This window comes from Diadema antillarum, unplaced genomic scaffold, assembly GCF_040938485.1.
Source record: "Diadema antillarum isolate AM-2024a unplaced genomic scaffold, OU_Dant_1.0 seq00000300_RagTag, whole genome shotgun sequence".
NCBI classification, from domain to species: domain Eukaryota; kingdom Metazoa; phylum Echinodermata; class Echinoidea; order Diadematoida; family Diadematidae; genus Diadema; species Diadema antillarum.
The window spans coordinates 181,955-197,979 of record NW_027271323.1 but is presented as its reverse complement, the minus strand read 5'-3'; the positions used below and the strand labels follow the sequence as shown (position 1 = coordinate 197,979).

The following is a 16,025-nucleotide window of genomic DNA, read 5'->3' as shown; positions in this document are numbered from 1 at the left end:
AACATATTTCCATTTTTCTCACATAACAAAAGAACGCTCGACTTCTCTCTTTCAGAAGGCAGGGGGAACAATATTACCCTTAACGTACGTCAGTAGCAAGTCGAAGAAATGTGCACTTTATTCAAGAAGTAAAGTTTTGTGAAATTCTATTTTTACTTTCCTTACATAGTTGTACGCATGTGACATCATACACTGTAGCAGTCTTCTCTTCCAGCAGTGACTGCGCAGATACTTAAAATATTTGTTACTTTTGAACAGATTGTCCAATTTTCCTCAAACTTTCACGGATGTGTTCTACTAATATCGCTGCATTCTCTCAATCCTTATGTATATGAAGGTGAACTTGTCCTTTGATGCAAACTTGTCTTGTAGCTAAGGTTGTCTGTACAAAGCATAGCTACACGTAATTGGTCTAAGGTGGTAGAAGGAACAAAGCAATGGGATCCAAGACACACGAAGGCATGTGGGTAAATACTGTAAAAAAAAGGTGTTTTCCTATTGTCTGTAGAGCTATTAGATAAAGCTTGTTTTTATAATCTACAGAAAGTGTATGTTGTACGTGTTATTAAGTAATGTACAGTTTCATAGGTCATCTTGTCTTATTTATTTTCTGGTGTAGCCAAATGGCTTGGCGTTTGTTGTGCCTTTCTGTGTACTATGGTAATGTATTATATACATCTCAATTTAGCAGCCATAATTTACAATCATAAGAAATGGATGACGATGCTGCAGAATTAGCAAATCATGGAACTCCGCAGCAGGAAAGACCAAACTCTGCCATCCTGTTGGACCTTCAATTTAATAACACACAAAAATGTTGCCACGCACTAGGGTAATAGTGCGCTTACGATAGCCTTGGTGTCTATTCGCAAAAACAACATCTTGTGAAAATGTCTGTGACCTTCTCATTCACAAAGATAACAGCTTATACAGTATTAACTGAAGCCATGGCAGTCTTTTATCACGAATGTGGTTAGACGTGGGAGAAATTCTGTTCTCTCTTTCTCCCTGTTACATTCATGAATGAATGTTAGTAAACATTGATGATCAAATAGGTGACATCTCTCTAGGTTTACTGCAAATTTGCCACCATCAATCAGAATCTTCAGAGCCTCTCATTGATGTAGAAGGCAGAGCAGCCCCTCTTAGCACAGATGAAGCATCAAGAATTTGTTGTTTTCGTATCAGTGCCAGGAATGGTCAAGGTGTTTTTATACTCTGCTTTCATGGCTCCAGACCAAGCTACCTTTGTACTTTGTGACTGTTGACTGTAGAAAGGCAACTTCACAAAAAAAAAAAATCTTGTCAGACTGTTTTAATTGCAAAGTGAAAGTTTCTCTACTATCTATGGGTTTCTTGGTCTTTCCTGCTACATGTATGCTGTTATCAGTCTCCAATGTTATTATATTCAAATTGTAGCAAAGCACTGTTCTTTATCAATCAAGGGGGGTAAAATGTTTGTTTTTGTCTTTTGTTGTTTGTTTCTTGTTTCCGGTGAATACTCAATGTCATTTGAAAATTACAATTCTGTTTTCCACGAAGTCATGTGGGGATGTAGCTGTCTGTAGACAATGATTGCATAAAATCCACACTGTCCATTTCAATGATTTCATTGCCTGTAAAGAAATATAAGGGCATTCTCATGATAGAAATGGTGTTATGTAATGCTTCTCTCAATTCATTGATGTTTGGTGATGTGAAACACACAATTTGTAGCACTGAGTTTACAACTGGAAATGAACATGGCTTCTTGCGCATATTTGTAATGTTGGCACTGCAACTTATTTGTATCATTACATTTTACACTGAAAGGACCAAATTTTTATGATGTATGTCATACTGTAACCTTTTATTTGAATTTATACATGTATGGTAGGATATCTTTTAAGTGTTCTTCTCCATTAAGTTGCCTTTGTGTTAATATGTCATGTACATAATGTACAAATGTTTTGCAGCAGAGCAATCTATCTACTTTTGAACTGCACTGTATGTAGTGAGGTCAGATAAGAGATCGTAAGCATGTCATGTAAATATCAATAGATTCTGTACATGGCGCATGTCCTGGTTCTAAAGCCAACAACAGGACTATGCACCAATGCCTTGACATGCATTTCTTTTCATTAATCAATTAATCATTAATCAATATCACATCATACTACATGTAGATACGAACAATTAAACTTGCCTGTAAGATAAGTCATTCCTGCTATATTTCTGATTTGTCATACAAAGAAAAGTTGTAGTTTTTAACACTTCCTAAGTATTTAATGAATCATCAATAGGAGTATAATCCCGGCATAATTACTTTTCCTGTGTGTAGAAGACGGAGGCTGTTACATGTACAGTTTAATTGTGACCGTCTCTGTCTCGGTATATGTGATTAGGGGCGGGATCGAGTCAGTTGTAATCTATACAGCACTTTGCTAGGGTCTATGTAGGGATGAACTTAATGCTCCTGGTACTGTACTTGAATGTCTAGGAAAAGTAACCGTGCAGAGATTGGCATCAACCCCAAATCACAAGTTTGTACATTGATGGCAAACACACAAGGTACAAGAATTATAGTCTTATGTAGTAATTGTTCTATACACATAGTAATAAATGGAGAAAAAATCAATAAAAAGTGGTTTCTTGTTACAAGGAAAACCTTCATATATTCCAGGTTTATTTTACTGTACAGTTGTATAAGGCCAGTTTAGCTTCGCTACATGTACCTTTATGATACTACCTTGTTTCTTACTGAAATTTTTGACATTCTTGAGTTCCATGAACTTTGCCCTAAATTTGCTACTCTGTATCTCATGCAAAAGGAAATGTACAGGTATGCGATGTATTTGTCCTATACAATGTTTTTAGGTTTCAGTTTTGTAATTGTGAATCAGAGATTTGCATGTCGGCAAAATGTTCTCTCTTTTTTGTGTATCTATACGTAGGGTTGTGTATACTGTATAAATATCAACATAAGTTCGCATATAGACAAAATCAAGGATATGTCTACTCGTAATATATATTGCAACCATTTCTCTGCACCTAGTATAGGCAAAGCTTTTTTAATTCTAGGATTATTGTACAAGCAATATTCAGCGTTAGACCAGCACCTTTCCAGTTACTAAAAGCAGTTTCTACCACATTTTGTGCTAATCCCATTAGTAGAAAGATATCCATTTGATTCTACAGCTTTTCACTTTAACATGCAGAGCACAGGGGAACGCATATACATGTACAATGTTAATCACAGGTATCGATTAGCGATGATGACATGAAAGTATCGCACTTTATATGGCAGCGAACGAAAAAACATTGTACATAGTATAGGCTTGGAGGTTGACTTGATCGCCATGATGTCTCTACGCATTGTGGTGCTGTAATCTCTTCATGACTGTGCTGTTGTGTTTTGTTGTAAAATAAATTTGACCCATGCTTTCTCATTGTAGACTAGTCGAGAAGACGATGGGTCATGACAACTGATACGAAAAAAAAGATCACAATAATTATCTTGTGTGTTTGGATCTGTTTCTTGCAAGTGGACTCGCATGTACTGTGTACGCCATATTAGTTTGTGAATGGAGACTTGGGTGACAATTTTGAGAGTGGTTGAATTCACCGTCAAGAACCATAGCAACTTGACAAAATGAGATATCACTATCATCCTTCTAAAAGAGAAAAGTTATGGATTACAATCCAACATTGGAGGTGATAGCATTTCTCGTGCAAAAGGCAATATTTGGGGGACTTGTTAAAATTTTGTGTAGATCAGTAGACTCAGAAAATTGACAAGAAATAAAAATACCACAAAATATATGTACAGATATTTGCAATACACTGTATATTTTATATTAACATCTCTGCACAAACAACATGATTACCGATTGACTGATACTTCTGCAGAAGTTAATATTTGTTTGCTCTTTCGAGGGTTAAAAACAACCAAAAACAAACAGAAACTCTGGGGGTGCGCCTACTTTTGCAGCTCTATGATTGGCCTAGGGCATGTTTACTGTTGTCTCTGCATACAGTATGTTTGTGTGAATGTGTCATAGTTTCCATTAAATTCCTCTGTTACTGTAAGTAGTCTCTGATGAGATGGGGCTTCAGATTTCCAACTTTCCAACTCGTGAAATATGAAAGAGCATACAATTCTAAGAGGAATTTCAAGTTTATCTGATGAAAATTTGTTTTGAAATGGCCGAGATATCCAAAAACAGGAGGTCCTAATAAAATCTATTAGGACCACTTTGCTTTACTTTGTTTACAGATATCTCGGCCATTTCATAACCAATTTTCATCAAATAAACTTTGTATTACTCTTAAGAATTGTATGCTTTTTCATATTTAAAAAGTGATGTCTAATTATCTCGCAAAAATGTTCAAGTCTGAATCCCCCATCTAAACCAAAACTATACCATCCCTTAAAGCCCATAAAATAAAATGCTTTATCATTTGAGAACAGGGCAGTTCCCAGAGGCAGCTCAACCTAGAACACACTTCATGCTTTCAGCCTCTCTGCTTTGGATTATCATGAGACATTGTATGTATGACTATTGTAAATATTTAAGTAATATATGAGAAGTGGGTGTTGGAAAAAAACAGTGACATGGTTTTATGCATACAAATTACAACATTCTAAGCAAATGTCAGTTCATTTGATTTTATTCTCTCTGGCATCTCATAAAGACACATGCATTCAGGACTTGCCAGCCTGATAATTTGCATGATTTGTGCATCCATGTACAAATATACAATCATTTCATAACAACACACTGAACATTAAGCCATAGAATCCTCTGATGGTAAGGAGGAAAATACCAAGAAGACATTAAAGAAATACCAATCAGGTAATGTAATATACTATCATACATGTAAATGGTATCTTTAATCCCATAAAAATTGGGATTTTAACAATAGGTCACAGCACACAAGGTGTACATTTGTTAAATGTTTTTAACTCTCAAGGAATTATTGCAAATGATGTCAAAGACCAAATGCATAATGTGCATTATTTGTTTCATAAATATGGAACTTATGTTGTAGTTGAATATGTCTTGCTTGATGTGTGACATTCTGATCAGGTACTTCACTATAAGTCATATGTCATCCCTGTTAATGCATTCACTACAAAACCAAAAGTTCAAAGACAAGCTTTAATTTGCATTCACACGCACACATTATCTAAACGATTTAAACAAAAAGAAACAGGTAAATGAAAAAAAAAATGGTTGTTAATCAGAAGATAATCATGGTAACACTCACTGGCATGTACACACATTTTCTGAGTAAATAATAGTGAAGCATTCCAAGTGATTTTGAAGGCTTAAACACATAAAATTAAAGGCGCATAGTCCCGGTAGTGTAGAGGGCGCTGTTGATGATACTGCCGATCACCGTTAGCATTGATCCGAAGATCGCCGAAGTTGAGCTGTCATCAAGAGTAAAGCGCGTAGGTGTTGCTAAGTAACGTTGCCTTCATTGTCTTCTCTGCGCATCACGCAATCTGTAGTAATGCCAGGGTGCATGCAAATGTGCTTCTTATTATGACATCACAAAAGAAGTTCGCTAAAGCTGTCACCTCTCTCAGACGAATCATGAGCCGAACTGTGATCGGACCACTGACTACAGAGGATCGGACTTTTTCGGACTCGGGGAAATGGGCCAAAGCGTAAGCGCTAAAGAGGAGTCAATAGCGTAGGTCTCTATAGGAAACTTGTGCAGTGCGCCTGCATACGCATTCGACTAAACCACCGGGTTCATGTGCCTTTAACCTTCAGACAATTAAGTGCTATTGTAAATTTCTCACATGCAATTTGTCTTGGCAGCATCTCACATTTAATGGAAATAAACGGCTTGCTTGGTTCTGTTTGCAAGTGCATGGAATCAATGATTACTTTACACAACTTAAACCATTCACACAAAGTCTGCTCTTTATTGATCTAAAGTGAGAAAGTTAAGACAAATCATTTGGCACGATGTTAGCATCCAGAGGTTCTACTTTCATAATACAGAATGGAAACAAGAACAGTTTCCTTACTGTTTCAAATTAAAATGATGCAACAGGAGTATAACTTGAACCTTTAACCTTGACCATCATAATTCAGATATGAATACATCTCAATCAGCTGGGCAGGATTAATACTCATTGGTTAATACTTATTCATAGCCCCATCAAAAAAAAAACAGCTTTTACTGATTGGGCATTTTTATCCATGGTAAAATAAGATGAATGAAATGAAATGGTGCATACTCACATTGACAATAATGTTACTGAATTGGAAATATGGAATTATAATGTCGTATTATATCTCCCATTTCATTTCAACACTGCGACTTTCTATGGAGAAACATAAGTTATCGTACATCCAGTGTGCCTTGTAACTCAACTGTAGCAAGAAATGTACCGATGGTACCCCCAATGATCGAAGACAGCATAATACCCCTTAGTCCCACATGCACTTATTTACATTTGTCATAAAAACCTTTGAATAGATGAGTCCCTCATCCGTAATCCAAGAAAATATCTCAACAATTACTACATGCAGCATATCAGAGAATCTGAACATTAAACTTAGACAATAGCAGTTTCTGTTAGCCCAAATAGCAAGACAGCTAGAATGTGCAAGAACAGTGACATCATAAGGGAGACTGTGTCATTATTGTCAAACCTTGTACAAATATTTAAAGTTGGATACCAGGTATGACCCCAAATCTTGGAAAGTCAAGCTCAGAAAAGGAGAAAGTGTAATTATCGTGCACGAAGGGGAAAACAAACAATGCGACAACTATCACAAGTCAAGAAATTCAACAGAACGACTACAACAACTACGGTCTCCTATACAACCATGACGATGTAGCAAATCCCTCCACAAACGATGAGAGACCCCACAATACTTTACGCCGCTCATACCGAACGAAACGCGTACCTAGCAGACTAACTTATCATGATAGAAGACCTGCCATGTATTAAAAGACACTATACTCTCATTACTATGCGATAATCTCCCAATAACTCAAGAAGGGTTGATCAAATATTCAACAAGCATGCAGGGTGTGTAGGAAGGAAACATTTAATTTTCGGGTCATGACAGATCATAGCGGCCATAAAGGATATAAAATAACCTTAATCTCTAAATAATTCAAAAATGGATGATCAGATTTTCACCAAATATATTGTGTAGAAGTCCCTATAACTCAATTCAATGTTTGTGTTGAAGATACAGCCCACAAAATGGAGGTACGGTATTTTAATCACGGCTGCTTGGCAAAGGTTTGCTGTCGTGGAGTGCTCTTGTTTGTATTATCATCATTGCTTCTTTCTGAACAAATTCAATGCATGGAGTATCTCTAAAAGCACAAGTTCTTAACTCTTTAATCTTGCAGGTAACATGTGTCATGATCTCGAGATTGCATAACATTTTTTTTTTACCTGATTGCTCAACCGTAACATCATTATGACAGCATTTTCTAAAATCATGTTGTCTCTAGCTCCATTTCTAAAAGTCATTAGAAAATTAGCAGATACACATTTCTTGTAATGATTTATATTTCAATCATATCATTATCATATTTTTATTTAGCAGTCCTCTCCATAGATTTTTCTTTGAATGTTAGTACTTGTATGTTCACTCTTTAGGTTTCATGTATCTCTTCCGAGGACGCGCATGTCGAGTCGTTCTCTTTTCACCATTATTCAAATCATATTATTACACTATTGTCAACATTGTTAAATCAACTGTTCTTACATCTGCAGAATGTGGTTGTCTGTACATCACTATTTGTATCGAAAAGGTTTGGTTAGTGCCCCAGGTAATTTTGCCTTTCATTTTTGTTTTTCTTTATTTTGGTCCTACGTTGCATCCGTGCTCCTCATCTTACACTCTGTTCAGAATTTGGGACCTACGCTTAACAAGCTCGCTTTTAAGTAGGTTCCATCATATTTCTTTAGCGTTATACATAGAACCAAACGTATGATGATTGACCGCTATGTCTTACATGCTTACATTGATTTACTGTGCATCCAAGCCGGATATTATGATTCACTATGTTTTTATCATATTTGATGTACATTCCTTCATAGAGAAATATGAAAATAAATTGAATTGAATTGAATTGAATTGAACTGAATTTAAACAACTTTGTTTCTGAGTTTACAATAAAGATATAGCATTTATGTGTATTCTTTTAACAATTTCCTGTTTATTCATTACACATTATTATGTTTACAAATTTGTTGCACTGATTTTGTGTCATCATTTGTATACCCAAACATTTCATTGGATCCTCAATATGTTGGAGATGAAATAAAACAACTTTCACAATTATATTTCAAATAAAGAAAGTTGCCCTGATGTGAATGCATGCACACATTTAATTTTCAAAATGCTCGAATTGAGCTAGAAATCATTTTCCATTTCTTTTATCCATCCTACCTTGTTAAGATGTACAATGATTTCCATATTCTACTACACATTCTGGAACCTGAGGAATTGCAGATGGCATTTAATAGGTCTTCAAGGCTGGAAAAAAAAAAAAAATATTTAGAGTTATCAAGTTCCTGCATGAAATTACAAATATGAAATTTCATAATGACATCATCAGATTTCAATTCCATCTGAGTGTATAATCTCGTATCCCTCACTAATTTGCACCCAAATTTCAGTATGTTGTGATTTTAATATCAAATTCTTGAAGTAGCTGTTACAATTATTTAATTATCGTGACAAAATCGGTTAAAGGACAAGTTCACCTTCATAAACATAAGGATTGAGAGAATGCAACAATATTAGTAGAACACATCAGTGAAAGTTTGAGGAAAATTGGACAATCGATGCAAAAGTTATGAATTTTTTAAATTTTTGAGTTGGAACCGCTGGATGAGGAGACTACTACAGCTTGTGAGTCATATGCGTACAACAGTATAAAGAAAAAGTAAAGAAAATTCAACATATTTTCACTTTTTTCGCATAATAAAAGAGCACTTGACTTGCCTCTTTCTAAAGGCAGGGGGAATAATATTACCCATAACATTTGTCAGTAACGAGTCGGGGGAATGTGAACTTTTTGCAAAAGATGAAATTTTGTGAAATTCTCTTTATATTTTCCTTATATTGTTGTACGCATGTGACATCCAAGTTATTCACACACTGCAGTAGTCTTCTCATCCAGCGGTTACTGCACAAAAACTTCAAAAATTCACAACTTTTGAACGGATTGTCCAATTTTCCTCAAACTTTCAATGATGTGTTCTACTAATATTGCTACATTCTCTCAATCCTTATGTTTATGAAGGTGAACTTGTCCTTTAAATTTGCCCTTGCAAAAAGTAACCACTTTACATGCAATCTTATCATTACATAATTTCTTTTTAATGTGGTGCAGATTGAAAAACAGAAGCAAGAACTATGGCGGAAGTTCGCTTCCAATTTGCGAGCTGCTGGTGGGCCTGTCCTCCGGTCTGGTGAGGACGTAAAGAGAAAATGGCAGGCTATGAAGAGCCAGGCCCTAAAAATCAGAGCCAATGCAAAAATGACCGATAAGTGTGGTACAATTAATTGCAGTTACACGAATGAATTTAACCCTAGAAAGATTAGGGGGGGGGGGGGAACTGATTCACCCCCCTCATTTTTTTCGCACGATAACTCAAGAACGCAAGATCGAAGCTCTTACAATAGTGCTTCATTGCTCCTTTTTTTTTTCAAGTTTTACGCATGTTTTGACATAAGTTTTGTGTCACCAAGGTGCACAGATTCAAAGTTATTTATTTCTATAATGTGCTCGTGGGACTGGGAATAGCTAAACTTGTGATTTTGTATACATACCAAAGTCCATACATAATGAGCGTTTTCCATGAATTACATAAATGACTAATTCTACTTTCAATACCAGAAATAAGTCTATCTTGGCATAATCATTCTCAAAGGCCTGAATTCAAGAAGGTGGTAGAAATGAAACCATGGTTTAAACCATGGACAAAAACATGGAGTGCCAAGTGTCGCATGGAATATTTCGTTACAAAATTGGCCATTTCGTTGATAAAATGACAATTTCGTTGATCATTTCGTGAACGAAATGTTCATTTAGTTACAAAATAATAATTTAATCGACAAAATGACCAATTTCCTAAATTTCCTAACGAAATATTCCATGCAACACTTGGCGCTCCATGGTTTTAGTCCATGGTTTTTGTCCATGGTTTCATTTGTAACACCTTCGTGAATTTGGGCCATTTGTGAAAACTTTCTCTTGAGAAAGTGACAAGAACAAAAGATGAAAAATACATTACAAAATTGTAAAAAAAATAGACTACAAAATACGTAAGAAAAATACATAAGAAAGTAATTTTGAAATGGCAAATTTTGACTGACAATCTTCTTTCTAAAAAACAGTTTGAATATTTGTTAGAGAATCATTATGCAATGACTAAAGTGGTTATGAATCCAAACGACCATGACATTACAGCAAAGCTTGTACAGCTCAGTGAGTCAAGAGCACTGACTTGGAACGTTAGGTGTCTGAAAACATTTTATGCCAAGGTGAGCACTGACCAATAGTTAGGCTTTATGTAGTTGCTTTGTCTAGCCTAGAGTCTAGGTATTACACATTCACTTGATAAAATCCCGGTCCACAGTGGCTGGGTGAACAAGCATTCCTGCAAGTTCCTTTAGTGATAGAACTCCATTCTTGTATCTGATTATGCTAAGTAATTCGCATATTTACTTCACATTTTCCAATACACACATTCAAGATTGCGGATGCTACAACTTGCTCTGTCAATGATTATACATTTATATAAAAGATACTCAATCTTGTAGAATTAAGTTTGATAATGGAAGTGCTTTATGGAAGGCTTTAGTTTGTCTGGCCTAGTCTAGGTACGACATATTCATTTGATAAAATCCCAGTCCACAGTATTTTTAGCTGGGTGAACAAGAATTCCTACAAGCTCCTTTTAATAGTTATAAAACTCTATTCTTGTACCCGACTATGTTAAGTAATTAGCATATTTACTTGATATTTTCCCACATAGGATTTCAAGATCATGGACACTACAATTCGCATTATCAATGATATTAAAGATATTTTAATCATGTAGACTTTAGTTTGATAATGGAAGTACTGACAAACGTTTATCAGACTACAGGGAATTTCAAAACCATCATTTTTTTTTGTTGATGTATATCAAAACTTCAGTGTAATTTGTTGCTTGAACATTACACATGAAAAACATTAAACCAACATGGCAAAGTGAGTTATTGCATTTCATGTCTTTTTTCATAAAACTATTTATAGGGCCTACAACACATGAAGATGCTTTTAATGATTTCACTTCCATACTTAAACAACATTTCTCAAACATGTTAAGGTGTGTTTTATGTTGGTCAGTTGAATTCATGTTGTTCTTCAGAGTTACTATCAAAAATATATGGTCAATATTCCAATTATTTCCATGTCTTCTTCTTTGTTCAAAATTTTCATTCAAAAAACAACAACTCTATCCTATGATAAATGACCATGCATTCAAGCACTGTTAACTTGACTGAAAGAGAAATGATAATGACATTTAAAACTGAAGGTGAAATGATGAGGTCAGTGAGTGGAAAAGGTGTGCTCTGATTAAAGATGTGACTGCAGCATGTCTGCTTTCACTTTATTCATTTCTTCCTTTCTTCATTCATCAATTTTCCTCTCTTAGTCTTGTGATTGATTTTTTTTGAGGGCCACAGTCCACCTCTACATACTAATTACAGTGTGTATAGGCATAGAAAATCTAAGGACATGTCTTCATTATAACTTTCAATATCAGATAGAGTACATCAATATTGTGTGATTTTAAGATTGCTGTAAAAGGCTGTTGTTAATATTTAGCTCATGCTGAAACTACTTAGTTAAACACTATAAACACTAGCTCCTATTAAACAAACTTGATATTACCCATGTGTATACTGTGTATACAAAAGATCACACAACATGTTCTCACTTGTAAAAAACATTGTGGATGTTGTGAACGACATTCCAATGTGCTCTATTTAATTTGGAGGTATTTATACGTCATTGCAATGTATTTTAGCTTTCGGACTACGAGTTTGCAAATTTTTACAAAATAAACCATTCTAATGATAATGATAATGATAATCCTACCCTGAGAGGGATCAAGAAAGTGCATTTCAACATTGCTGCTAAATTGGCAAAGACCTCAGTGTGGAGAGCAGCATTACAAAACATCAGCGCTACAAATCTCTGCAAGTTATTAGGACCGGCATACTGTGGTGGACTTGCTGACTTGGTACCTGACTAGGGAGTACAGTTCAATGCCATGTTCATTTGTGAAAGCGTCAGTAGCCTATATGCCATTATGACAACCTCCCCTTTCCGTAATACAAGATCCTGACAGATCCCGAAACTTCCAGCAACAGGCTACCTAGAGGAACATCTAAGGTACGTGAGAGAGAATGAGACGTTTCTGTGGGTACCATCATCATCAACCATACAAAGAGACAAGGCAGAGTCTCAAAATAAGCAAGGAGATACCGAGTCTGTGACCGATGATAACATAGCGACGATGGAAGAATGGCTGCATAACACAGAAGGAACCAGTGGATCCACGGTGAAGGACCAATTCGGTACATGAAACAAACAGCAAAATACAGACATGACTAGATCAAGAGAAGAGACTGTAGTGTGAGGAACATTCTTACCACATATCCGAGACTACTCCGCACTGGAATGATCAAGGAGATTTTGCAGAACTCTACCCAGAAAAGGCCAACGCATTCTCCCAGAAGTGGTCTTCATACAGTCACAAAGTGTCTTGGATTGCACCAAGAAAACTGTTCGCAACCGGAAGCATACGCCAGACTTGGGAGATATTGACACAGAATATCTCAGCCTTGAGGAAAAGAGCAACCTGGGATTCTATGTGCTTCCTGTCTTGTTCTGTAAAAGAAAAGAAGACAAAAAAGGAGCACACACCACTGCAGAAACACTGTCATCCTTCATTGATGTTCAACCAGAGGTTCTAGACATCCAAACATAGTGTAACAAAGTGATGTCACGATGTAAGTCATGATGGTGCGTGTAGGCACGTTGTATTAGAGTATATGGATACGGACGGGGCATGCGTTTAGATGCGCGCGTTATGAATAAAAGTCTGTATGGGTACTGAGAAATGGGCAGTTGCGTCCTAGCCACGTCCGGGAAAGGACAGCGTGTAGGTAGTCAGTACGAGCAGTCGGTTACATTGTGAAGGGCTGCGGGCAACTTCGTGGTATACTTTCCTCCATTTTATTCGTCCAGCTTCCAAGAATAAAGGCAAGTGAAGTGCTTGTGCCATATGCAATTCAATTACCGTGGCAATAACAGGTGTATTATTTGTGCTTTCTGGTCCGTACGAATGCTGTGATGTATGAGAGAGAATTGAGTCCTATGTATGCCAAGACAGGAGAGCCCCAACATCGATACACAAAGGCCCCAGTTGTGTTACAATATGTTGAGAACATTAATGAGGCGGTCAAGCCACAGGCATTTGTTATTGTGCATGGGAACATTTCAATCCAGGCATACGTCATCGTAGAAAGAAAGATACTACTTGCTAAAACACTGCTGAAAGCAGTACTAGACTTGTGCTTCAAGGCACTCTATATTTTGGACACAGCATAACAGCAACAAAGCTGTTCCATTTGGACATTTCTCCAGATCGTGGTGTACATTGTACCAGTTTCCGGATAAGGGCCATCTTTACACCAAAGTTGTAGGAGATCCTTACCATCATGAACATGCTATATATGGAAGCCATCGTGATCATGTTGGCCACTTTTTTTTGTCTTCTTACATGTATCAATCATCATACAGTACTTGACATGTGACTAATAATGTTCAGGAGAATTCAAAGACATGGTATGCATGTCAGGCAATGGAGACTTTTTTTCTTTTCTTTCTTTTTTTTTTTTTTGATTGCGGCCTCATCTGTACAAATGTGCATGTGAGGTTTTGGAATTACGTTGACAGGTTGGTATTGTATCAGCAAGTTTATGAGAACAGTTGATTTTCATCAACATAATGAGTGACAAGGTTTGGTCACCAGCCACTCTTTGTAAATAAATGTCATAGGATCACTGTAATTATATTAGTATATTTTGAGTTTTTTTCTTCTTTTTTTTTAAGAAACAATTTTTCTTAAGTAATGATGTGTGACTGTAATACATTAGTGTATTTGATGTACCTTTTCGGAATATAGAGTACAATATGATTACAGAAAAGAGATAATATTGATATTTTTGTTGTGTTTTTGCCATCAATTGGAATGAGCATATTTTTAGAATATATCCTTGGTTGTTAAATTTAAATTATGAGTCTTATTTTTGAAGGTTGTATTTGTCTTTAAGATTTAATCAGTATTTATTTAAAATTTTGTGAATAAAGCAAGGAGATAAAGCAAAATGAGTTTAATCAACATCTCGATTACCACTTTTTTTTTAAAATTGTACTTCTACCAGTAAGCACCAATGTGACCATATGTGTTTTATGCATATGAGTGCTTCCATTGGTTTCAGCAGTAGAAGAGCTGAAAGCTCAATAATGGGTTTAAATCAGTGTTTTTAAGCTGATTTATGTGTTACACATATTGCACAGTATATTTTTCTCTTTTTATTAATCTGAAATAATACAGAAACTGGAAAGTGTATAATTTGATCACATATACTAGTACTAATTTTGTATGTGTTTTATGTTTCTCAACAATTTCGCTGAACCCCTCCAAGATTATGCATAGTTTTCTGGATAGTTGGTAAAGTTTTGTATTCTTTGTGCAACTATAAAACTTTTTCTTTGTTCCTAGATTAAGGTGTTTATTTGTTTTTTAAATTCATATTATAGTGTTATAGAGAATTAAAGAAAAAAAAGATGTTAAAACTGATTGCTTATTTTGCAGTTGTTGGATATATATATTATGTTGGTTTAGATTGACATATGAATAATATCAAGTATAGCTTGTGAATATGCTTATTGTAAACAGCTCAATAATAATGTTAAGCAATGTAATTTCTATGGTTTGGGGGTGACTTTTTTGTAAACTGAAAGTATTTCGGCCTCTTGGCTGCTATTTTCAGTCAATAAACCTCATCAATTCAATTCAATGAATTCTATGAATTACAAAATGTTTGGCTTACCCAAACAGGTGGAAAACATATTTTCTAACAGTGTAGTCATAATTCCTTGTGCAGATTGGGGAATGGCAGTGGAAGATGATATAGATTATACTATTTGCTGAACTTTTGTGTGATGGATAGTTGGTAAAGTTTTGTATTCTTCTATCCATAAAGTTTTGTATTCTTCTATCCATATGTTAGATTCAACATTTGTCACCTACTCAGAATAAGCACAATTAATATCTCAAAGAGAATTTAATAAGAATAGTTTATTGGATTATTCTTTGAATACACACCGTGTGGATACATCTTGTCTCCATATAGCAAAAGTAAAATTGAAATGTCTATCTTTAATGCATTCTAAAACTCAGAATCGTGGAACTCGTCCAAGAACTGTAAGTTAGCACCATTTCTAATGGCAAGGGATTAACTCACAACTCCTACGCAGCACGACATTCCTAAAGTCATGATAAACTTAATCCACTGCCAGCATGTGTATTGCGTGTAGTGTGTGCTCTACTTATTTGATCAGTACCTGTTAAAGGGATGGTATAGTTTTGATTTAGATGGGATTTAGGTTTTAACTTGTTGCGAGATAATTAGACACAACTTTATACATGAAATATTAAGGAGTATACAATGTGAGGTCGCGGTATGACCCGGAACTGAAGTCACTCACCAGTGACATGATCGTACGTTCATGACTTTCCATGTTTCGTGCTGAGAATTAGAGTGTGTTGAATTTCATCTGCGGTTCTCAAAATGGCAGACATCCAGATTCACTGGACTAACGACACGGTACACCTCATAATCAAATTATAGGGGGAAATGGTAATTTAAGAAAAATCTTAGATGGCCAGACGAAAAGAAATGCTGTTGCTCAAGATAGAA

General features: G+C 35.6%; 1 pseudogene; it reads left to right on the top strand.

Moving 5' to 3' along the window:
* The first annotated feature begins 10,437 nt into the window (after positions 1-10,437).
* LOC139730264 (uncharacterized) lies at positions 10,438-13,716 on the top strand (annotated as a pseudogene).
* The last annotated feature ends 2,309 nt before the right edge of the window (positions 13,717-16,025 follow it).